The sequence below is a fragment of the Lissotriton helveticus genome, chromosome 5_1, assembly GCF_964261635.1.
Source record: "Lissotriton helveticus chromosome 5_1, aLisHel1.1, whole genome shotgun sequence".
NCBI classification, from domain to species: Eukaryota; Metazoa; Chordata; class Amphibia; order Caudata; family Salamandridae; genus Lissotriton; species Lissotriton helveticus.
In genome coordinates, this window is record NC_136065.1 from 21,841,569 (window position 1) to 21,866,064 (window position 24,496).

At 46.8% G+C, this 24,496-nt stretch overlaps 2 protein-coding genes across 3 annotated transcripts in view; one reads left to right on the top strand and one right to left on the bottom strand.

The window, feature by feature from the left end:
• The window catches only part of DAXX (death domain associated protein), a 1,076,799-nt gene that overhangs the window by 770,390 nt on the left and 281,913 nt on the right, over positions 1-24,496 (bottom strand). The gene's annotated exons all lie outside the window — the stretch shown is intronic.
• The window catches only part of LOC144754085 (uncharacterized), a 716,823-nt gene continuing 711,131 nt past the window's right edge, over positions 18,805-24,496 (top strand). The window contains exon 1 of the transcript XR_013594649.1: positions 18,805-18,980. The gene's annotated coding sequence lies outside the window, so the exon portion shown is untranslated. The remainder of the gene's footprint in view (positions 18,981-24,496) is intronic.

Here is a 24,496-nt window from a genome sequence, read left to right on the forward strand (position 1 = left end):
AGAATTTTCACACGAAGCTCCTCACGAACCTCTGGCTGGACCGGTACCGCTGGTATCGCCCTACGTTGGGCACCAACTGAGGTACTGGGTTTTTCAGAACCGGTACCGAACCAGTAACCCAGTGGTGTCAGGGTACACACCCAAAGACCTCGAGTACTTTCCTGATTTAGACCACAGAAACTCAGAGTCTTCTAGGTGAAGTCAAGGATCGATTTTATTGGCTGCAACCAAGTAACAGGCGTCCTAGAAGTACAACAACACGGGATGTATATTCTCAGGAGACTGCTCAATCTTACAAAGCCAGGCTTCTCTTTTTATACAAAATATTGTGCTTCAGGCAAACATTCTCCACATTTTAGTATACTATTCACATGTTTCCACTACAAAGAAAAAGCAGAGTCATGATGACAAGCCCACATTTCAGTTTGTCCAGCCCACAACAAATTACCCGGCAAGGCCCAACATTTTCATCAGATATCGGTGGACCCCCAATAACAACGGGCACCTCCTCATCATAAAGCAAGTGAGAGAGAGAAAAGAGCAGGGGCAGGTGTGAGCAAGATTAGGCAGGGTGTGTGTGCGATGAAAAGGGTTTATGGCATATTGTGCCTTGATGCTATCTCGTTCGGCCACTGGGAGAGGAACTGACCAAAAAGGTTTGGCCTGGGGCAATGCTTCCAGCTTGCCCAGGTCAGAGAGAAGTCAATTAAGGTGTACGTGTCCTTGGGAATCGAATTTGGCTTAATCATCTGCCTAAGTGAGGGCAACTCACAAAATGGCTGCCGTACACAAAATGGAAGCCAAGGGTTCAGAACAAAAATGACGATTTCGAGGTGAAATCGTCACTCTAAAATGACGAAAATGCTTGTACATAGAGTACTAGCCATTCTCAGTCTTTTGATATAAAAATCGTCATACTACGACGAAGTTTTATTCACGAGTCCAGAATTTTCAGAACTACAATGAGCACTCTTTCTTCTCATGACTCAATCCATGTTCAACCTGTTCTGTGACTTCGTCATATATCTGTTTCTGCTCAAGGTTTAATTTTTTCACCAAATCTTCTAAATTAATTACATCCTCTTGAGCTTGCTCCATAGCTCTTTCCATCTCATCCATGGCAGTGGCACCTTCATTTTGGATAATTGGTCCTCCTAGTGGATCCTGTCTCAATGAAGCGTAACTCTGACTGCCTTGAGAACTGTCTCTCGCAATCTCTGCAGCAACTGTTGCTTCTTGCTCTATTTCTTCATTCAACATTTGCAGATAATTTGGAAAAACAGGACATTCTATGGTATCCTTTGTTGCATTAAAAGAGTCTTCATAACAGAGAAAATCTCCAAGTAGTTCCTCTTCTTCACGCCATGGTTTAAAGAGTTGCAAAAGAGCCAAATAATAAAATTCTCTTTTATCTGGATTATCACAACTCAATTTTCGATGATTAGTCAAATGACCTTTTTTCTGTTTCACTAGACATCCTTCACATCCAATGACAGCATATATTCCATTATTGATATCTTCTCTGATGTTCCTCTTATAAATATATATTTGCAGAACTTCATAGAGACAAGCGTTCTCAAGATGAGGACTTCTATTTGGATAGTATGTATCCAACATGTTTGTCTTCAAAATATCTGTACTTTCTGGTTCTTTCTCCGCCAAATAATCTATCTCTTGTACAGATTTCAAAACTCGATTTCGTGTTGCAGCAAGACCTAGACTCACCCAAATGATGGTTCTAGATTTGGCATAGAGACTTGCTGACGACAATCGATCAGAACATTCATATGCTCCAATTTCTCGATGCGACAACATCTTCAGACTGTAACTGTATAATTTCTTGCTTAGACTCTTTTCATGTGAAATGTCCTCCCACATTTCCTTCAGTTCTGTCTTTTCATTTTTTGTGATGTAAGACGTCACATATCGAGCCACAGCAATAGAGTTGTCAGCAATGAACTGAATATCCATGTTAGCATTCCACATGGACAAAATCACTGGGTTGTAGTCGTTGATGTACTTGGACTCTTCGTTTCTTTTTAAATTGTATGTATTTTTTGGTGATTTCCTCGTCACAGTATGTCGCAGAGAAGACATCAAATTATTTACTCTTCCTTTAGAAATCACTGGTCGTGGAAAGCCGAAACGACATTTTGTGTAGAACTTGTCCTTGTTTCTGAATTTTCGACGACAGTACTTTCCACAACGATGGGATTGAAAGCGTAAAACTTGTTGCCTTAAACTGTTTTCCTCTGTAGTTTTCGGAACAGCACATGTTGAATACTCTTCAATGAAACTCATCACTGTTTCATCCGAATCTGTTCCAAATTTGGGTGCATCTTTAATCCACAACAACATATGTATGTGAGGAGCACCTCTCGCTTGATACTCCTTTCTCCAAAAGAAATCCAAAACCTCTCCAAGAGGAGGATTTTTTTTGTTGGTAATAAAAGACATCATAGCTTCAAATGTATGATTGAAATATCTGCATACATTCACTGGATCCAAAGAACACAGTTCTCCAGGTGTTTTGAATTCTATATTTTGTATATTTGCATTTGCCTCTCGTAGAAATTGAAGTAAGTCGTCCCATGCATACTCGGCACAGCTAAGAGTGAGGAACCATGTAGGAGTTCCTAAGTTACTTAGCATACATTTCAATTCCCCATGACGACGTTACCAATACTCATTTGAACCACGCTGACATGCCATGAGATTGGTTAGATGAGATTCCAAAATATTATCTTGCAGATTCACTTTCTCCATAAAGTCCCTCGCCGAAACATTTTGCAGATGTGCTCCACTTTTCAGTATATGGTTTACTGCATAAGAAAGCCCAGACAAGTCACTTTCATACAGTAGATGAAACAAATAGGGAATGCATTGACGAAACCTTGGATCTTCAGCATATAATCTTACAGTTCGATATTCAGATGCATGAATTTGAAGTGGACGATCGTCATATCGTCCACCTCGACCTGTTGGAAATAGCTGTGGAAAACAACGAGCTTCCAAACTTTCTTCCCATACACTAATGGGACTTACTTTTGCTGCTTTCATTTGAAACAATTCAATTGTATTCCCCATTACTTCTTTGGAATGCAAAGGATGAACAGTATAATGTTCATATATTTCTTCACTTCTAGACACATCAACTTTTTCAATTTGGCCGCCTGAACAATCACTGTCTTCATCTGCAGCTGTTTCCTCTGCTGCAACACATACATCTTTGTAATACTCATTGTTTTTGACTAAATACAATGTTGCCTTTTTGACTTTCCTAACATCCACTAAATCTTGCCAGATTTTCTTACTCTTTGTCGGAACCCCATTAACTAGAATAACTAAAGGTTCCGCTTCTACTTTTTCTATACCAATTGTATCAATATTTGTTTTGAAATCAAGAGGCAAATAAACAACTCTTCCCTTTAATCCTCTCTGCAAATCTGTAGGAGGCAATTTCCCTATCTAAGGCTCCATGCGAACAATTGCCTGAAAAGGGTGGACACATTGAATCAAAATAGACTCATATGTATTTAAATCCATCAATTCACGGGGAATGTCTACCAACTCCAGATTATTATGAACAGCTCTAGCAATCATTCTGTTTTGATTTAATTTATCATAACAACATTTACAAATACGCTGATCAGAACTCAAATCAAAACAATTCTCCACCCACAAATAAGTTGCAAAATCCTTCCACTCATAATTATTCATCTTTTCACTTTTTACGTATAAATCAACTAATCTAGTTTGAAGCTTATAATGACTTTGTCGACAACACACACAAGTAAAATTCGGTCTTTCACTTGATTTCACCTTAAACCTGGTAATTTCCTGCTCAAACTTTTCTGTACTTGAAATCTGTAAATTGTCTTCCACATTACCTTGAATTGCTGTGTCAAATTCTACACTATCCTCTTTTTCACCAAAATAACAAATCTCAATTTCTTCACAAATCTTCTTCACATGTAATTCAGCTCCATGCAAAAGAGCACTGTTTAATTGTTTATGCTTAAGTGCTGGACTTTTTGCATAATACAACATTCTCACTAATTTCCTCATTTTGGTATGATGCACTGCTAACATCCTAAAATGATGAAAAACACTCTGACAGACTTTTCTAGAAAGACAAGCCAGTGAATGGCCTTGCAAACCTGTGTTTTCTCTCACTCTGCAAGGATCTAAGTCTTGCAACAACTTCATTTTCTGCTTTAGACTTTTCTTACTATATGTACGTAAGAAATTACAAAACAAATCAATTGATTCCTGTCGCACACTACAAATACGACTACACTTGCAAGTGTACACTGGACCCTTAGTACGTCTCCCTAAAACTTCATCAGTTAACACCTCTTCTGGTTCTCTAGGCACAAGTTTCTCTTTTTCAATCGGACAACCGTCTTTCACTTCATACGCTCGACCACTGGTGTCAACTGCATGCACTAAATCATTCTCCTGGGAGTAACTCTCCTCATTAAAAAATGGCTCACAACTTGAACTGTGCATCCATTCTCCAGAAAAAAACGTTACAAAAATTAGTCCGATTAATTACTCTTTTTCCATCTACTGTTTGATTGGAAAACATCAATTGTCTTGTAAAGTGTCCTAATTGTATTGATTATTAAAATAAATCATGTTTTATTAACTTCAAAAGCCTGATCAACAATCTCCTCTACATTTTTCTTTTTCACATAAAAAGCAGCTCTCTGTTTACCTTTCCTAATGTTTTTTAACAAATGTAAAACCACCCTATTGCGAAACATTCATTTACGAATGTCTCTAAACTGATTCTGCCTTCTATTCCTATACATATTATTCTCTCCTGCTCCAGTTGTAGGATTCTTTGAGGTTCTCTCCTTCCTTTTCAAATTTACTCTCTCAATCTCTTTTTCTACATGCTGTCCATAATTTTTTTTTTAAGTACATATGTTCTGTATAAAAGACTTAGTTGTCTTACCAGGAGCTTGGTTCCTGGTTTTTGAAGTATTTGTTGTGGAAGAGTGCTGTAATTCCGTTGCCGTTTTTGTTTTTTTCCGGTTATGTTGTTTTCTTTTCCTTTCCCTTGAGGGCATGTTTGCTTACTCTTGAAATCTTGATTTCGATCTGTGTTAAAGAAAAAAATAGCACATTATAGACCACTATTACCAAACAACAAAGCAATGACAAAAAGCAAACGATCTATTCAGGGTTACAGATCAGGTGAGGATTCTCCAGGGGTGCACAAAAGGTGAGGCCTGTATTGAAGAGTATAGTGGAAGACAGCTCTGTCCACAGGTACAAAGAAGATGAGACCTGTGTCTAAGAGTCCAGTAGGGGATAGACTTCATGAAGTCTAGTCCACTGCACTCTCATACACAGGCTTCACCACCTATGCTTCCCGGGAAAGGCCTCTCTCCCACTACAGTCTTGATCATAAACCTCACCTCCTCTGTCCCTCTGGACATGTCTCACCTCATCTGCACAATCTACTTCCTAATTTTCAGGTAACACAGGTGACATAATTGTGAAAAGGTCAAATTTATTTATGTTATCATGCACACACTATTTATTCTTTATCAAAAATGTAGAATTCGAGGGGCGTGGCTTGACGGGCGAAGATGGCGGTCGCAGCCTTGTAGAGCTCCCGCCGGCCCGGGCAAAATCCGACTCGTTATCCTGGCCCCTGAGCCCATCCCGCCATACCTTCTTGGGGCGAGTGTGTGAGACGGTGCTGGGAACCCTCCGGTGCCGCGAGCGGCTTCCCTGAGCGGCCCGGTGAGGCAGCGCTGCCGGCGGAGACGTGCGGCCTGATCTCCGACACTGAGACCGGGGACTAGATTTTGGTGTAGCCGTGGAGGTGACCCGACAGCTGGGCGGACCGTGCGGCCGGCGGCCGGACCCTGGACCGGGGAGCACCCGAATTGCCTTGGGCTGTACACTAGACTGTCTTGCTGCTCCCCGTGAAGGTACTGGGTGCGCATTGGGCCCCCTGGAGGACACTGAGGCCTGCGTGGAAGCTACACAGCCGGGGCCTCGATTTTCGTGCTCCCGGGGCCGGCCCAGACCGGAGGTGGGGCCCGGGGGAGCTGAAGCAGTTATAACGGACCCTAAGTGACGCTGCGGAGCTGCCCCTTGAAGCAGACTTTTGGGCCCTTGTGCAGGTTGGTGTGCTGGCTCTGCTCGGGGCTGCCTGTGGGCTGACTGGGACTCCTCCGATTCCATTGTTTGGTAGGGTCGGCTGTGGAGCTAAGAGGGTCACCCGGAGACCGGTGCAGCGGGGGTGGACTACACTTGACCCGTTACGCTGGCCCTGGCTTGGCAGGGGATCGATTCAGCTCCGGTAGCAGCGGTGCCTCGGACATTTTCACCCGGCAGTAGAAGCCCTACCGCGCTGTCCTGCTTGCGCAACTCCTTCCCATATTGCTGCCCTGAGAATACGAGCAGCCATGACCAGGGGTGGCGGCAGTCCGCCCAAACAGGGGCCCATCGACAAATTTAAGGGGCCCAGTGGAGGGTCCGGAGCGGCCGGTGGTGGAAGTGGAGCGGGGACGGATAATGCGGCGCTCATGGCGGCGAGCACCCAGTCCAGGGACATGCTGGTCGCAAAGATTGGGGCAGTGGGCGCAGATGTGACTCTGTTGCGCCAGGATCTGCGAAATGCTGTGGCACGGATTACGGAGGCAGAATCGAGGATTTCGACGGTAGAAGACGACGTTGGGTCCCTGAAACGCAAAATGGCGGCGATGGAACACGCTCAAAAGAGCCTTGCGACCCGGGTGGAGGATGCTGAAGGACGCGCACGCAGAAACAACCTCCGTTTTGTTGGCTTTCCGGAACGGTGCGAGAAAGACAATATGGAACTGTTCCTCACCCAATGGCTGGAGAGTTGGCTCCCTTCGGGGGTCCTATCCAACTGCTTTATCATTGAACGGGCACACCGGGCCTTGACACAGAGGCCGCCGGAAGGTGAGCGTCCCAGACCTGTAATCGCCAGGCTCTTGAATTATCATGACAGGGACGTTATCCTGCGCGAAGCGAGAACCAGGGACGCCATCACATATGAAAATCGGAAGATCATGATCTTTCCCGACTACACCAAGCTGGTACAGCAGCAGCGCCGGTCCTTCGTTGAAGCCAAGGCAAAACTACGGGGACTGAAGATTCAGTATTCTCTACTGTACCCGGCCCGCCTGAGGGTTGTCTATCAGTCCCGGACTCACTTTTTTGATTCCCCTGAGGAAGTCTTCCGATGGACTGACGAATCCGTGCCGATCAGGCCGCATGCTCAACCGGGTCTGAATCCTGGTAGCCCTGGTGGTTCATCGCAGGAGCAGCGAGGCCAGCCGGCCCGAAGCGGACGACATCGGCGGTCCCGGTCGCGGAAGAGATCCGCGTCCGCCAGCGCGACGCAAGATAATGGAGCTGTAGCCTCTGATCACTCCGAAGATAATTCTTGAGACCCTAAGGAGGGGTGTATTTCTCTGCTGATGCTGTGGACTAGGACTGTCCGGGTCCCACGGTCAGGTTTCATCTTTGATAACATTGACACTACCTGCATTGCATGTTCTCAGAGATGGCTTAGTTATCAGTGGTATTGCGGATGGAGGCTCGGGGGCGACGGGACAGGGGCCTCCAACTACCACGTAGTGGGTGTTGACTGGGGGAGGGGCGGGCTTTACTGTTCCTAAGGGGTGTTGGGATCCATTGGTATGGTTGGTCTTGGGCCCTCTGTTTTGGACCCGGGGCTGCCCATGCCGTGACAGGTACTTCAGCGTTCTCTGAGGTATGGGGGTGGAGGGTGTTGGGGATTGAGGAATGGGGAGGGTGGGGTAGGGAGGGGGAGTCAAGCAGGGGATGCTATTGTTGTTGTTTGGGGGTCTTGGGGCGGGTGGGGGGTAATGCACGTGCTGTTTATAGATGTTTTACAGAAGGTGCGGAGTGTGTGGAGGTGGCGCAGAAGGCCTAATTGGTGGTTCTCATTTGACTATGGCTGATATGTCTCCTGGCCTCCCCGGAGCGTCCCTACGGGTGGTCACCTGGAATGTCAGGGGGATGCTGGATAAGATTAAACGAGGAGCTGTCTTGCGTTGGGGGAAGAGAGAGTCTGCCGATGTGCTCTTGCTCCAAGAAACACACATGATGGGGTCTAAGGTTCTTAGCTTACAGAGGTTTGGCTATCACCAGGTCTTTCATGCTGGATTTGCTAGGGGTTCCAGAGGGGTGGCTATCTTGATACATCGCAGAGTGGCCTATGTACATGAGAAGCAGTGGGCGGACCCACAAGGTCGCTTTATTTTTGTCAAGGGAATGGTGGGAGCTGAACCAGTGGTCTTGGGAAGTGTCTATGCCCCTCCCCCTCTGCAGTGGGGCTGTCTGATCATTCCCCAGTTTTGGTCCAAGTAGACCTCCTTAGGACACGACAGCCATTCCGGTGGAGGATGTCCTCGTGGCATCTTCAGCAACCCAGCTATGTCCAACACCTGCGAGAGGCGATCGCCCATTACTGGCGGGAGAATCTGACAGATGATGTGCACGCGGCAATAGTCTGGGAGGCAATGAAGCCCACTATACGGGGGGTAGACATCGCGTGGTGTGCTGCGGCTCGTCGCGCACATCGGGAGTCGGCCACTGCAGCGGCCGCGCTCGTGGGAGACTTGGAGCAGCGAAGCCGGAGAGGGGGAGACGAGGTCGCGATACGGTTGCTTCTCCAGGCACAACAGTCCTATGCCTCTATACTGATGGATGAGGCTAGGCAGGCGTGGTTGGCCACACGGAGCAGAATCTACCAGTGGGGAGATAAATCTTGTACCATGCTACATCGGCTGTGTCAGCGCAGTCTTCAACCGATCACGCTGCCGGGTCTCACTGCTGAGGATGGAGTAGCGATCACAGACCCGACCGCACTAGCGGCGAGTTTTGCTAATTATTTCAAAGTGCAATACGCCCCGCGGGACTGCCTTTCCGTAGACGACGTAACTAAATTCATAATCGACCTGCCACCTAGAGCGGTCTCCGATGAAACGAAGAGAACGCTTGATGCTCCCCTCACGGCTGATGAACTGGGGGAAGCACTGGGTCAACTTAATGTCGGGAAGGCACCCGGCCCGAGTGGCTACCCCTGTGAATTTTTTAAGAAATTCCAACTTCAACTAGGGTCCCATTATCGTTGTGCACTGGAGACGGCACGGGCGCAGGGTAAATTGCCTCCTGACTGGCGCCATGCTGAAATTGTAGTTTTCCAAAAGCCGGGTAGACCCCCTGACAGACATGACTCGTATCGCCCCATATCGCTGCTCAATATAGAGGCTAAAATACTGGCTAAGGCTCTAGCTAACCGCCTACTCCCATATATGACAGATCTAGTCCACCCTGACCAGGCCAGCTTTATGCCTCATAGGGCGACACAACATAACATTCGGCGTGCACAGGCGGCTGTAGATGCCATGGGGGCCACCGGGGAACAGGCGGCTCTGTTACTGGCTGATATTCATAAAGCCTTTGATTCGGTTAGCTGGACGTACCTCTTCGCGCTCCTGCCTCGTCGCAACTTGGGCCCAGTCTTTCTGTCGTATATATCATTGCTATACACGGATATCACGGCATCAGTCCGGGTCGCTGGGGCGATATCGGAAACGTTTTCCATCGGACGGGGGACCCGTCAGGGGTGCCCCCTTTCCCCATACTTATTCGCCTTAGCCATGGAGCCGCTGGCCTCTTGGGTGCGCATTGACGCACAGATGCGAGGCTTCGTGTGGACCGAGACTCTTGTGGACAGAATTGCCTTATATGCGGACGATGTCCTCTTCTTCCTTACCGACCTGTGTCGCTCGGGCCCCGAGTATTAGAAATTATGAGAATCTTTGGAGAGGTCTCAGGCCTTTATCTAAACTTAGGCAAATCCACCCTGTGGGTGCTGGGAGGCGGAGCTGTGAAGGACCCCTGGGCCTCGGGATTACAATTGGCGACTGGAGGATTGAAATATCTGGGGGTGTTCCTCTCCGAGTCACAGCACATCGCATGGGACCGCAACATAGTGCCGGTGTGGGATAAGGTTCAGGCAGATATTAAAACATGGTCCCGCGTGCCTCTAACCATTTACGGTAGGTCTGCAATTTTCAAAATGGTGGCGCTCCCGCGTCTATTATACCAGCTGCAGAACCATCCTTATCCCATCCCTCCCCAGTGGTTCCGGCAGGTCAACTCGGCCTTGGGTCGTTTCTTGTGGGCTGGAGGAGCGGTCAGAGTGGCATTGCGGACATGCTTCTTATCCACATATTGTGGAGGCTTGGCCACCCCGGATCTACTGTCCTATTACCAAGCCTCCCAGCTGCTAATACTTAATGAATGGTGGTACGGTGACAGAGGGGACCCGGCGTACGCCTTAGAGCGCTCTCTTATGGGGGACAGCACCCTACACACGATTCTTTATTCAGCCCGGCTGCGGCGAACCTTGCCTTGCGTCACGAAACTTGTCTTTGCGGTGTGGCGGCAGGCGTTGCGTCGCATGGGCTGGTGGGGCAGGCTAACTGCGGAGACGCCGCTGTGGCACAATGGACGACTCCCCGAACTGTCCACGCTGTCGGGATTTGGTGGCTGGGATGCGATTGGGATTTCGACGCTGGGACATGTACTGTCTGGGGTCACCCTTAAATCGTTCCAGGAACTCAGTGCTGAGTTCCACATGCCCCAGACCCAGTTCTATCGCTATTTACAATTTCGGCACGCACTTATGCCCAGTATAGCCAACCTGGAGTCGCTCCCTGAATTTAGCCCTGTTGAGGCGAAGGTGTTCATGGGCGATCTCGGAGATAAGAATGTCTCCCGTATTTACCAAACGATGGTCACTCATTGCTCCTCCACCCTACTTCCTCTGAAGACGGCTTGGGAGGCTGATATTGGCCCCCTGGACGGGGATGACTGGAGGGAGGCCCTGGAATCCCCACGTGGGACCGCGATAGCAATGCGGCTTAGATTGATTCAATTTAAATATCTCCATAGGGCCTATTATACCCGAGAGCGGCTTTGGAAGGCAGGACTGATTGGTTCGCCGGAATGTCTGAGATGTGGGGCTGCAGCGGGCACGCTGCTCCATACGGTGTGGTCGTGTCCTCGATTGACTGGCTTTTGGAGAGATGTCTGGGGCTGCCTGTCCGAAGTTCTGGGATGGGACCTCCCACGCACTCCTCGATTAGGGTTGCTCCACATATTCGAAGGGGTTGGTGGGAATTTATATAAGCGCCATTTATTGTTGCTGGGGCTGGTGGTTGCCAAAAGGGACCTAGCCCGAGCGTGGAAGTGTGAACGAGCCCCCCCCCTATGTGCATGGAAGGCTGGACTAGACTACTATATGGGTCTGGAACGGCCAGTGTTTGAGGCAAGAGGATGCCCCCGCGAACACTTCAAGATCTGGAAGAGGTGGGCGGATTATAGAGAGCTGCCACTGGATCCCCCTGTGGAACATGAGGAAGATGTGTAAGTGATGGGTACTGTACGGGCCTGTATTTGTGTCATGCCTATCGCACTACGTCCAAACACCGAAGGTTTTCTATTGCACGTGCATTGGGTTAGGGAGGGATAAGGGGTGGGTAGTAGGGTAGTTGGGTACTGGGAGTTGGTTGGGGTAGGGGTGAGGGAGGGGGCTTCTTTACTTGGTATTACTCCTATTCTTGATTGGTCATGGTGATTGCAATGTAAACTGTACCACGATACTTGGTGGCGATCTCCTGATTGTGGGGAACCACTTCCTGATCCTGTCTGAATCAATCAATACAATTTGTTGCGAAAAAAAAAAATTTGAATTCATTGATTAGTCCCAAAATCGATTTTTCAATAAAATTTTAGAAACACAGTGCAGGTCCTACTATTTAAACTTTCTCAAAAATGTAAAACTTATTAATTTGCAGCAAAAATATTTTAGTAGTGTAATGAAAAGCTTATACATATGACCTTTTCATTGTTTTTCAAATGTTATTCTAAAAAAAAATTATAAGGCCTAAGCAGGAAAACTCATGTGATGAAGCCTGTCCAGGGAAGCACAAAACGTGAGGCTTGTGTCCAAGAGTGCAGCAGACAGGACTAAACTGGAGTAGTGTACAAGAAAAAGATGACCCTCATTTATAAAGCCATGCGTCAGTTTTGCGCTACTGATGCGTCACTTTTTGTGACGCATTGGCGGCATAAAACATGTGCCTTGTTGCACCATATTTAAAAAGTGACGCATGTAGGTAGATGCGTCATTTTTTAAACCTCTGCACCACATTATACCTCGGTCAAGTGTAATGTACACAGAGGGGTCATTTCTCCCCAAAAAAACTCGTAATAATGACGCAGTGAAATCTATGAGATTTCACTGCGTCACTTTTAGGACACTGTTACATCAAAATCTTGCACCTGCCTCACAGCAGGGATAAGACTGAGGCAAACACTTTCACATGGAGCTTTCCCCATGTGATAGGATTCTGACACCTAAGCAGGAGTGCAGATGAGATGAAGACTGTCCAGGGGAGCACAACAGGTGAGGCTTGTGTCCAAGAGTGCAGTGGACAGGACTAAACTGGAGTAGTGTGCAAAAAAAAAAAGAACCTCATTTATGAGGCCCTGCGTCAGTTTTGCACTGCTGATGCGTCACTTTTTGTGACGCATCGGCGGCATAAAACATGTACCTTTTTGCGCCATATTTAAAAAGTGACCCATGTAGGTAGATGCGTCACTTTTTAAACCTCTGCGCCATATTATACTCAAAAATGTAAAAGCCATTCATTTTCCCCAAAATCGTTTTTGACATCACATTTAGGAAACACAGCACAGGTCTTATGTACAAGCATTCCATGTCATTACTGAAACCTCACTATTTTACAAAATACAATTCCTCTATGCAAACAAACTCAATATGCTTCCTACACTGAGTTAACACAGGTAACATCATTGTAAAGAGTCAAATTGACGCCTGTGTTTAAGAGTGCAGTCGGGGATAGGCTTCATGAAGCCTAGTCCACTGCACTCTTAGACACAAGCCTCAGCACCTACGCTCCCCAGGAAAGCCCTCTCTCCCACTACAGTCTTGAACAAAGGCCTCACCTCCTCTGTACCTCTGGACATGCCTCACCTCATCTGCACAATCTACTTCCTAATCTGAGGTAACACAGGTGACATCATTGTGAAAGGGGCAAATTTATGTCTTTAAGCATGCAAACACTCTTTATTCCTTCTCAAAAATGTAAAACCCATTCATTTTCTCCAAAATCGTTTTTGACATCACATTTCAGAAACACAGCACAGGTCCTATGTACAAGCATTCCATGTCACTACTGAAACTTCACAATTTTACAAAATACAATTCCTCTATGCAAAGAAACTCAATGAGCTTCCTACACTGAGTTAACACAGGTAAGACTGTCCAGGGGAGCACAAAAGGCGAGGCTTGTGTCCAAGAGTGCAGTGGACAGGACTAAACTGGAGTAGTGTGCAAAAAAAAAAGAACCTCATTTATGAGGCCCTGCGTCAGTTTTGCACTGCTGATGCGTCACTTTTTGTGACGCATCGGCGGCATAAAACATGTACCTTTTTGCGCCATATTTAAAAAGTGACGCATGTAGGTAGATGCGTCACTTTTTAAACCTCTGCGCCACATTATACTCAAAAATGTAAAAGCCATTCATTTTCCCCAAAATCGTTTTTGACATCACATTTAGGAAACACAGCACAGGTCCTATGTACAAGCATTCCATGTCATTACTGAAACCTCACTATTTTACAAAATACAATTCCTCTATGCAAACAAACTCAATATGCTTCCTACACTAAGTTAACACAGGTAACATCATTGTAAAGAGTCAAATTGACGCCTGTGTCTAAGAGTGCAGTCGGGGATAGGCTTCATGAAGCCTAGTCCACTGCACTCTTAGACACAAGCCTCAGCACCTACGCTCCCCAGGAAAGCCCTCTCTCCCACTACAGTCTTGAACAAAGGCCTCACCTCCTCTGTACCTCTGGACATGCCTCACCTCATCTGCACAATCTACTTCCTAATCTGAGGTAACACAGGTGACATCATTGTGAAAGGGGCAAATTGATGTCTTTAAGCATGCAAACACTCTTTATTCCTTCTCAAAAATGTAAAACCCATTCATTTTCCCCAAAATCGTTTTTGACATCACATTTAAAAAACACAGCACAGGTCCTATGTACAAGCATTCCATGTCACTACTGAAACTTCACAATTTTACAAAATACAATTCCTCTATGCAAAGAAACTCAATGTGCTTCCTACTCTGAGTTAACACAGGTAACATCATTGTAAAGAGTCAAATTTATTTCTTTAAACATGCACACATTATTTATTCCTTCTAAAAAATGTAAAAGCCATTCATTTTTCCCAAAATCGTTTTTGACATCACATTTAAGAAACACAGCACAGGTCCTATGTACAAGCATTCCATGTCACTACTAAAACTTCACAATTTTACAAAATACAATTCCTCTATGCAGTAAAAACTTTTTACCAAGCATTATCAAAAAGCATGACACAAAGCAATATTGAAAAACCACAATTTGCTTCCAAATCTTCTCCATAGAGTATACAAGTCTCTATGTATATTAAATGAATCATAACTCACCTTTACAAATGCTCTAGGAGATTCACAACAGTGTCAGATACACACACCAATATTTCTTTAGCAGAGCAAAAGGTATGTTCTCCAGGCACTGCAACCATTATTGGCACAGAAAACCTCTGTTTCTACACACATATTGCTCATGGTAACCAATCAAAACTCTTCCCTCTGTATTTTCAAACCAACACCCTTCCCCCCTTCAGCCCTTTCTACCTGTTACCATAGCAACTCCCTCCTCACTGAGCTCTCGGGTTGAAAAGTTTATTCTACAATGTTGCAAATCACCTCAGCAAGGATGTTTGACCTGCGAATACACCAGCTTATCTGGTGCAATGTTTCTTTAAATGACTTTTTTTTAACCATTCAAATTACTTATTACACAGAACACAACCATGCACCCTAACTTTCAGTTTTCAACTATCTCAATATACCAATAATTGCTTGTGATTCAAGAGCACTGAAACTCCACAGGTTTTTTTTTGCAAACTCCTACTGTTCCAACTGCCATTTTATTCCTACACTTCATCTGACTGCACCAGAACCTCCTCTCACCATGTATTCTGTCTGGATTATTGGACATAGCTATATCCACTGGGCTCAAAGGTATGCAGCTACCAGAAATTTTCACAACCTTGATTTACCAAATGTGAACATTAAATGGATTGGCCAGAGAGGATTGAGATGTCACCAATTGATACCATTGGTGAAAACCTTTTTGCATTTGCCACACCCCAACCTCATAATTCTGCACTGCGGTGGAAATGACTTAGGCACTTTGACTGGGGTAGGTCTGGAAATGCTTTTAAAGGACACCTTTGAACAATTTATGGCACTTTTTCCTCAAACTGCCTTGGTATTTTCCAATATATGCCTAAGACAGAAATGGAACTGGTCCAACCAATTTTGTCCACAATTTGAGAAAGCACGGAAACATGTGAATAAATCGGTTTCTGCTTACTGAGAGACTATGGAATGGGTTCAATATACAACAACAACTTGCGTTACAACATGCGAGATATCTACAGAGGAGATGGTGTGCACTTCTCAGATGAGGGGAATAGAATATTCCTCCTGAATTTAAGACTGTGCATTGGTACCGACCTGTAGGTACCTAAATCAGCTCAGAACCCAAAAGCTCTTTTCAGAGCTACCCTATCTCTGATCACTCCAAATGATTATCTTTTTCTAACTTTTTTCACTATTTTTCACCAAAGTACGCTCCCCGGTACGCTTCCCAGTGCGCGTACCGGGCGCTCCCCACGCGAAAATTTAAAAATAATTATTTTTTTGGGGCCTATATGGGCCTCCTAAGACCCCCTCAGAAAAACTAGAGGGTCAGGGAGTGCCTACCGTGCCCCCTTATACCCATTCCCAACGTTGTTTGTCTGCCATTTTCTGACTCAAATCTACCGAAACACAAAATGGAGGACTCCCGTAGCGCTGCCGGTACGCGTACCGGGGCGCGCACCGGGAAGCGCTCCAAAAAAATAATAAAAGTTAATTTACATAAAAACCACTGGAGACACTTTCACCAAATATAGAATAGGCCATACTACATACCAGTCCCTACCATTTTCCCAAATTTGGTGGAATTCCATTGAGCCATTTGAGCTGTAGCACTATCTAAATATCCTGAGGTAAATTACATGACAAAAACACATCTGAAGTGTTAGAATTTACAACCAATTAAAATGTTACTTTCATTTTCTACTTTTTTTTCCTGACATTTGATTGGTTATGTACATGAATATAAATGAAAAATGAGAGGGAAACACGGCCATTTTGACTACAACTACCTGAGGTACATCTTGAAAGGATTTTCGCATTTTTTCTTCTTCACCTCTCTGTAAAGTAAGTTGATAATTTGTATGGGGCACTTTAAGTTAATTTGTAAAAACGTTTTCTGAAGATTATTTACTGTCCCTCTGCTATAGTTATAGATAGAGATAGGCTCGTCTGTTATATTTATTGATTGACTTAGGCTTCTCTGCTATAATTATGAATTTACTTACACTTCTTCACAGGCACTTTTTTATATTTCTACTTCCTGCCTGTTACCATACACTACCCAAAGTTAACTTCACTGTTAAAAAATCAGAACTACCTGTCTGAACTTAAACCCAACAGTGCCCTAACTCTACTGATATAGTTATTTTTTATACAATTTACAGAAAAAAATTGGAAGGGGAGCAAGAAAATATCAATGTTTCCTTCGAGATTACATCTGACGAGATTCTAAATGAAGATTTTTTGGATGAAGATTTTATGGATCAGTCTTTGGATCAACAATTTATTGAATGTTTACAAGATATAGAAACATGCATGTTTGAGGAGATTCCAGATGATGTAATGCTGGAAGTTTTATTGAACTATGAAAATTCTAACCAATACATTTTTATTTAATAATTAAAAATTGTTTGAGACATTATTCATTTTTATATCTAATTCATGAAGTACTATCAAAATAATTATGTTTATATTATAGTATAAAGTGAAACTTACAGTATACTGTGCAATTTTAAAACATCATAAGGGAGCAGAGAAGACTACCCATGATCCCCTAGGTCTTCTTAGGGAGTACTTAAAGGATCTGTTTCTGCTTTCCTGACAGACTATGGTATGGATTCCATATACCACAATAACTTCTATAACAACATGCTAGATATCTACATAAAAAAAAGGTGTACATTGAATTTAAAACTCTACATTGGTACCTACATGTTGGTACTTAAAACACCCAAACAACACAACAACTCTATGCAGAGCTACCCTACCTCTAATCACTTTAAATTATTATTTTCCTGTTTCACTGTGTTTTCCCAGTGGTACGCTCCCCGGTACGCTCCCCGGTGCGCGTACCGGGCGCTCCCCCCGCGAAAATCGAAAAAAATAAAATTGTCCCACGGGACCCTTTTATGGCCCCCACATCAAACCTAGGGGGTCAGGATGGGTGTACCCTGCCCCCTTTTGGTCATTTCCCCCTTTGATTTTTGCCACCTCTTGTGTCTCAATCCTACCGAGACACAAGATGGCGGCCGCTGTGGACTGTTTCGAATGTTTACAGACACCCGAGAGCCAATCAGTTTTCCGTGCGCAAGTCGCGTGGCGCGCCCGGAGCGCTCCCCGGTGCGCGTACCGGGGCGCGGCCATAGATATATAAATTTTTTGGAACCTAAATTACTCAAAATCCTCTGGAGCACATATCTTGAGACATAGCAAAGGCACATCGGGCTACCAGTCCCTACAATTTTGCCAAGTTTGGTGAAAATCCATTCAGCCGTTCGAGCTAAAAGTGCGAACGACCGCCCTATGGAAATTAACATGGGAAAACACGTTTTGGGACCCCCCTTTTATCTCGGCCCCCGCTTGATGAATCACCCCCAAACTTTCAAAGAAGGAGCGGAGAGCCGCGAGGCAAAGTTGCTGAAATATTCAGGCAGATTCCTTAACCGGCGCCAAAGTTATTCCCAATAGAATGTTGTGATTTCCCTATGGAAATCAATCCTAACTATAACTACCTACTGGCGACCGCCAGTAGGTAATATATATATATATATATATATATATATTTATATATATATATATTACCTACTGACGGTCGTCAGTAGGTATATATAGTTAGGACCTAGTTTCCATAGGAAATCCCCAACATTCTATTGGGAATAACTTTTGCGCTGGTTGATGAATCTTCGCAAATTTCTCAAAGAAGATGGCTCGCTCCGCTCCTCTCCTTCCCTTAAAGTTTGGGGGGGATTAGTCAAGTGGGGGCTGAGAAAAAAGGGGGGTCCCAAAACGTGTTTCCCCCATGTTAATTTCCATAGGACCTTTAGACACGGCTACAGCTTGAACCGCTGAAGGGAATTACACCAAACTTGTCAAAATGGTAGTGTCTGGTACGCAGATCACGCTTTTGGTAAAATAGTGTAAATCCCTCCAGTGGTTCCTGAGAAAATTAAAAGAGAAAACAGTTATATATCTGTAAGCGCGCACCCCGCGATTTTTTGGAAAAAAAATTTGGGGGGGGCTTCTCTCTTTTATTTTAATGTTTTATTTTAATTTCGAGGGTGCTCACCCCTTGTTTTACCCCCAGATCAACGCCGCGGCCCGAGCCGCCTCAAGATGGCCGCCGCCTGGTTGTGGGCGGGGCCGGGAGGACGTGGTTTCCGCTTCCCCCTGCCTGGGGAAAGCCTTTGATGTGCCCGTCCGGTCTACCGTGCCGAGGGGGAGACCGGGTGGTGCTGCCGGCCCGAGGGAGAAGTGTGGGCTGGTGCGGGGCTCCCGTGTGCTGAGGGAGCCCCGGGAAAAGTGGAGACGCTTCATGTATTTTGCCCGTTGGCTGCTCGGTTACAGAGTGCGGGACAGGAGCGACAACAGCCACCAAGGGTAAAATCCTGGTAATGAGCGCGCGTCGTCGCTTCCTTCGAATGGGAGCACATTGAGCACTCTCGCTACTACTCCTGCACTAAAACACCCTTCACTTACAGCCCGCCCCACCCCTATCCACTGCGCCCCTACACTCACAACACCCATGCGCTGCCACCCTTCCACTCACAACGCCCTGCATGTACTCAGCGCATCTCTGCCTTAAAAATATGCAAAACAAGCATTTACAATGCAATGGTTTTGCCTTTGTTAAAGTTAGAGCTATTGGCATTGCTCTTGACACTCTGAAGCTCCACTCTGAAGCTCCACTCTGAAGCTCCACTCTGAAGCTCCACTCTGAAGCTCCACTCTGAAGCTCCACTCTGAAGCTCCACTCTGCACTCTGAATCTGCACTCTGAAGCTCCACTCTGCACTCTGAAGCTGCACTCTGAAGCTCCACTCTGCACTCTGAAGCTCCACTCTGCACTCTGAAGCTCCACTCTGCACTCTGAAGCTCCACTCTGAAGCTCCACTCTGAAGCTCCACTCTGAAGCTCCACTCTGAAGCTCCACTCTGAAGCTCCACTCTGAAGCTCCACTCTGAAGCTCCACTCTGAAGCTCCACTCTGAAGCTCCACTCTGAATCTGCACTCTGAAGCTCCACTCTGAAGCTCCACTCTGAAGCTCCACTCTGAAGCTCCACTCTGAAGCTCCACTCTGCACTCTGAAGCTCCACTCTGAAGCTCCACTCTGCACTCTGAAGCTCCACTCTGAAGCTCCACTCTGCACTCTGAAGCTCCACTCTGAAGCTCCACTCTGCACTCTGAAGCTCCACTCTGAAGCTCCACTCTGCACTCTGAAGCTCCACTCTGAAGCTCCACTCTGCACTCTGAAGCTCCACTCTGAAGCTCCACTCTGAAGCTCCACTCTGAAGCTCCACTCTGAAGCTCCACTCTGAAGCTCCACTCTGAAGCTCCACTCTGAAGCTCCACTCTGCACTCTGAATCTGCACTCTGAAGCTCCACTCTGCACTCTGAAGCTCCACTCTGAAGCTCCACTCTGCACTCTGAAGCTCCACTCTGAAGCTCCACTCTGCACTCTGAAGCTCCACTCTGAAGCTCCACTCTGCACTCTGAAGCTCCACTCTGAAGCTCCACTCTGAAGCTCCACTCTGAAGCTCCACTCTGAAGCTCCACTCTGCACTCTGAAGCTCCACTCTGAATCTGCACTCTGAAGCTCCACTCTGCACTCTGAAGCTCCACTCTGAAGCTCCACTCTGAAGCTCCACTCTGAAGCTCCACTCTGAAGCTCCACTCTGAAGCTCCACTCTGAAGCTCCACTCTGAAGCTCCACTCTGAAGCTCCACTCTGAAGCTCCACTCTGAAGCTCCACTCTGCACTCTGAAGCTCCACTCTGAAGCTCCACTCTGCACTCTGAAGCTCCACTCTGAAGCTCCACTCTGCACTCTGAAGCTCCACTCTGAAGCTCCACTCTGCACTCTGAAGCTCCACTCTGCACTCTGATGCTCCACTCTGAATCTGCACTCTGAAGCTCCACTCTGCACTCTGAAGCTCCACTCTGCACTCTGAAGCTCCACTCTGCAGCTCCACTCTGAATCTGCAGCTCCACTCTGAATCTGCAGCTCCACTCTGCACTCTGAAGCTCCACTCTGAAGCTCCACTCTGAATCTGCACTCTGAAGCTCCACTCTGAAGCTCCACTCTGAAGCTCCACTCTGAAGCTCCACTCTGCACTCTGAAGCTCCACTCTGAATCTGCACTCTGAAGCTCCACTCTGCACTCTGAAGCTCCACTCTGAATCTGCACTCTGAAGCTCCACTCTGCACTCTGAAGCTCCACTCTGCACTCTGAAGCTCCACTCTGCACTCTGAAGCTCCACTCTGAAGCTCCACTCTGAAGCTCCACTCTGAAGCTCCACTCTGAAGCTCCACTCTGAAGCTCCACTCTGAAGCTCCACTCTGAAGCTCCACTCTGAAGCTCCACTCTGCACTCTGAAGCTCCACTCTGCACTCTGAAGCTCCACTCTGAAGCTCCACTCTGCACTCTGAATCTGCACTCTGAAGCTCCACTCTGCACTCTGAAGCTCCACTCTGCACTCTGAAGCTCCACTCTGAAGCTCCACTCTGCACTCTGAAGCTCCACTCTGAAGCTCCACTCTGCACTCTGAAGCTCCACTCTGAAGCTCCACTCTGCACTCTGAAGCTCCACTCTGAATCTGCACTCTGAAGCTCCACTCTGCACTCTGAAGCTCCACTCTGAAGCTGCACTCTGAAGCTGCACTCTGAAGCTGCACTCTGAAGCTGCACTCTGAAGCTCCACTCTGAAGCTCCACTCTGAAGCTCCACTCTGAAGCTCCACTCTGAAGCTCCACTCTGAAGCTCCACTCTGAAGCTCCACTCTGAAGCTCCACTCTGAAGCTCCACTCTGCACTCTGAAGCTCCACTGAAGCTACACACCGCGCAGGGCAGCTCTGGATGCTGATGCGAGAGGCCAGCTGGGAGGCGCGCTGCTCGTCTTCCTGCTCGTGCTGACTCGGAGAGAAAACTTGTTTTCATTGGGAGAGCGGCCTTCAAAGACCCGGTCACTGCGCCTCTCCGAGTGTTTAGCTTGGGATAAAATGGGCGCAGTGTTGTGGTGATGACAGTAGAGCAAGGGAGGTGCCGGCAATGCCGGACCAGACTCGGGGGCGTTCCCGGCGTCGCGTGACGTCGGCAAAAGGCAAAGAATGTCAGGAACGCCCCCGTGTCTGGTCCGGCATTGACGGACAGGCCCCTCATCCAATGGCTAGGCTCCATTTACGGAGCCAGCCAATGAATGACGAGGGCCGACCCAAAGCACCCTACAGTTCTCAACAGGATTTCGCCTGCGCGAAAAAGATGCGCAGAGCGCATCTTTTTGGCGAGGCAACTTCCTGCTCGTGCTGACTCGGAGAGAAAACTTGTTTTCATTGGGAGAGCGGCCTTCAAAGACCCGGTCACTGCGCCTCTCCGAGTGTTTAGCTTGGGATAAAATGGGCGCAGTGTTGTGGTGATGACAGTAGAGCAAGGGAGGTGCCGGCAATGCCGGACCAGACTCGGGGGCGTTCCCGGCGTCGCGTGACGTCGGCAAAAGGCAAAGAATGTCAGGAACGCCCCCGTGTCTGGTCCGGCATTGACGGACAGGCCCCTCATCCAATGGCTAGGCTCCATTTACGGAGCCAGCCAATGAATGACGAGGGCCGACCCAAAGCACCCTACAGTTCTCAACAGGATTTCGCCTGCGCGAAAAAGATGCGCAGAGCGCATCTTTTTGGCGAGGCAAAACCTAAAAACACACCGGGCGCTGGGTCTGCGAGCTGCGCATTTCATCCGCTGACCCCGAGAGAAAAAAAACCCAAAAAAAACGGCACGGATGAGGTTGTGGTGCTTGTCAATTTAAGGGATGAGTTCCTGGTGCACGTTCAATGCAGGAATCAGATTGTGGTGCCTGTTAATTGCGTGAATGTGACCCGGGTGCATGTAAACAGTGGTATGTCATTATGGTGGTGTGATTCTGGTACATGTGAGCTGCAAGGATTACATTCTGATGCATTTTAACTTCATTAAAGTTAATCTAACGCACGTGAACTCCGGGGACGAGTTTCTTGTGCATGTTCACTGCAGGTAACAGATTCTGGTGCATGTGACGTGCGTGAGTATGATTCTGGTGGAAGTGGACTGTGAGAAAGCAGTTCTGGTCTGCGTGATTTGCAGGTGAGATGGTGGTGCCTGGAAATTACATGAATGTGATTCTGCTGCAGGCCAACAGATGAGATGCCAACATGGAGGGTATGATTGTGGTGCATGTAAACTGCAGAGATGAGATTGTTGTGCATGTGAACTTCAGGAATAAGATTTTGATGCCTACGAATATCCACGAAGAGGCTGCGGTGCCTCTGAGCGTCATGAATGTGATTATAATGCATAGGACCTGAAGGATTGAGATACTGCTACATGTTACCTGCTGGGATGAATTTCTGATCCATGTGAATTGCTGGTGCGTGTGAACTGCTGTAAAGTTAGCTGTTCCTGTAAACTGCATGGATGTGTTTGTGATGCTCGTGATCTGCGGTCATGAGATAAGGGTGCGTGTAAACTGCCAGAATACAACAGGGATACGTTTGAAGTGCATGTCCCCGCAGCACGCTGTAATTGCTGTGTTATTCATGTTCTGAGTGTGCGTCTTTGGATTGTGGTTGCTTGCAGATTAGTGCGGTTGAGAGCAAACGTTAAGGTTTGTGTTTTTATGCTCTTGGCATTGATTTAAACAAGCCGCAAAGAATATATTTTGGCTGTAATGTCTGCAGTGGTTTTGCTAAATCGTGCTGTGGGTACCACCTCGTATGGAGATGTTGGTTGTTGCTTTACTCTACCAACTGCCTGCTCCTCCCCTGCATGTTCTGACTGCACTGATACTTTTTCTGACGCTTTTCCTTTTCTCGCACTTCAGATGGCTTCATGAAATTTTATCCCTGTCTTTCTTTTTCTTAAATAAATAGATTTATTATGCTTTCAGCATTCTACATTTCCAAAGTATGTGCAATATTGCCATCCATTAAATCCACATCAAGCAGCATGTTCCCCCACACACACATACACCCCGTGCTCCGCTCGTAACATAGTTCACCTTCCGGGTGATGCACCAGTTCATCCCCCAGTTTAGTTACAATTCTGTGGCATTACTGCTTGTGCGTAACCAGAATCCTGGACACGCCGAGGGCAGATAGACTCACTTTTGTGTTGGTTCTTTTGGCGAGTCTTTCCTGTAATGCTACGTGATAAGCTTCCAGATTCGTTCCCTGGTCGATGTGCAGGTGTGAGTAATATGGCTTCGGAAGTCCATGTGGCTGAACAGAGAATTTATCCCGTTAATAAACACCCGGCGCCCATTACCTTATAGTCCTTAAATGTTTCCCGCTGCGCATGACTTGTCGTCCGTCCTCCGGACTCTCCTAGGCGAAGCTGAGAACAGGGTCGGACCAGGACAGAAAATAGTCCGGAGCACCAAAATAAAAGTGCCTCCATGAGTGAATGAAATAGCTAAGAACAAGTGTTCCGCATTTGCAATTTGGGGGCGCTTTGAACTTGTAAAGATTCACTTTTTGTTTTTTATTTGTGATTGCTGCAGGTCCTGGCTGAGAGGCGAGACTCTGGGAATAGGCCCCTGGGTGCACTTGGGAGGGAAAGAGATTTGAGGATAGTGCACTGAGCACAGGAAAGGACTAGAGGGGGCAGACCCCCAGCAGAGCGCTGCCAGGATGGCACAGCGGGGGAGGAAGCTCAGCCTGGGAGTAGAGTCCGTGCACATATGGGGAACAGGCAAGTTGTACAGCCCGGAAGTGGCTCCAGTGACACAGCAAGGGTCCGATGAGGCTAAATGCAAGCACAGGAAAGCCCCCCCCCTTTGGTTGAGTAATAAGACAGCCATAATTTAGGTATATTGGCCCCTCATTCTCCCGGGCCTGGTGCGTCTGCTCCTGCTGCTCTACAAATAGCGCTGC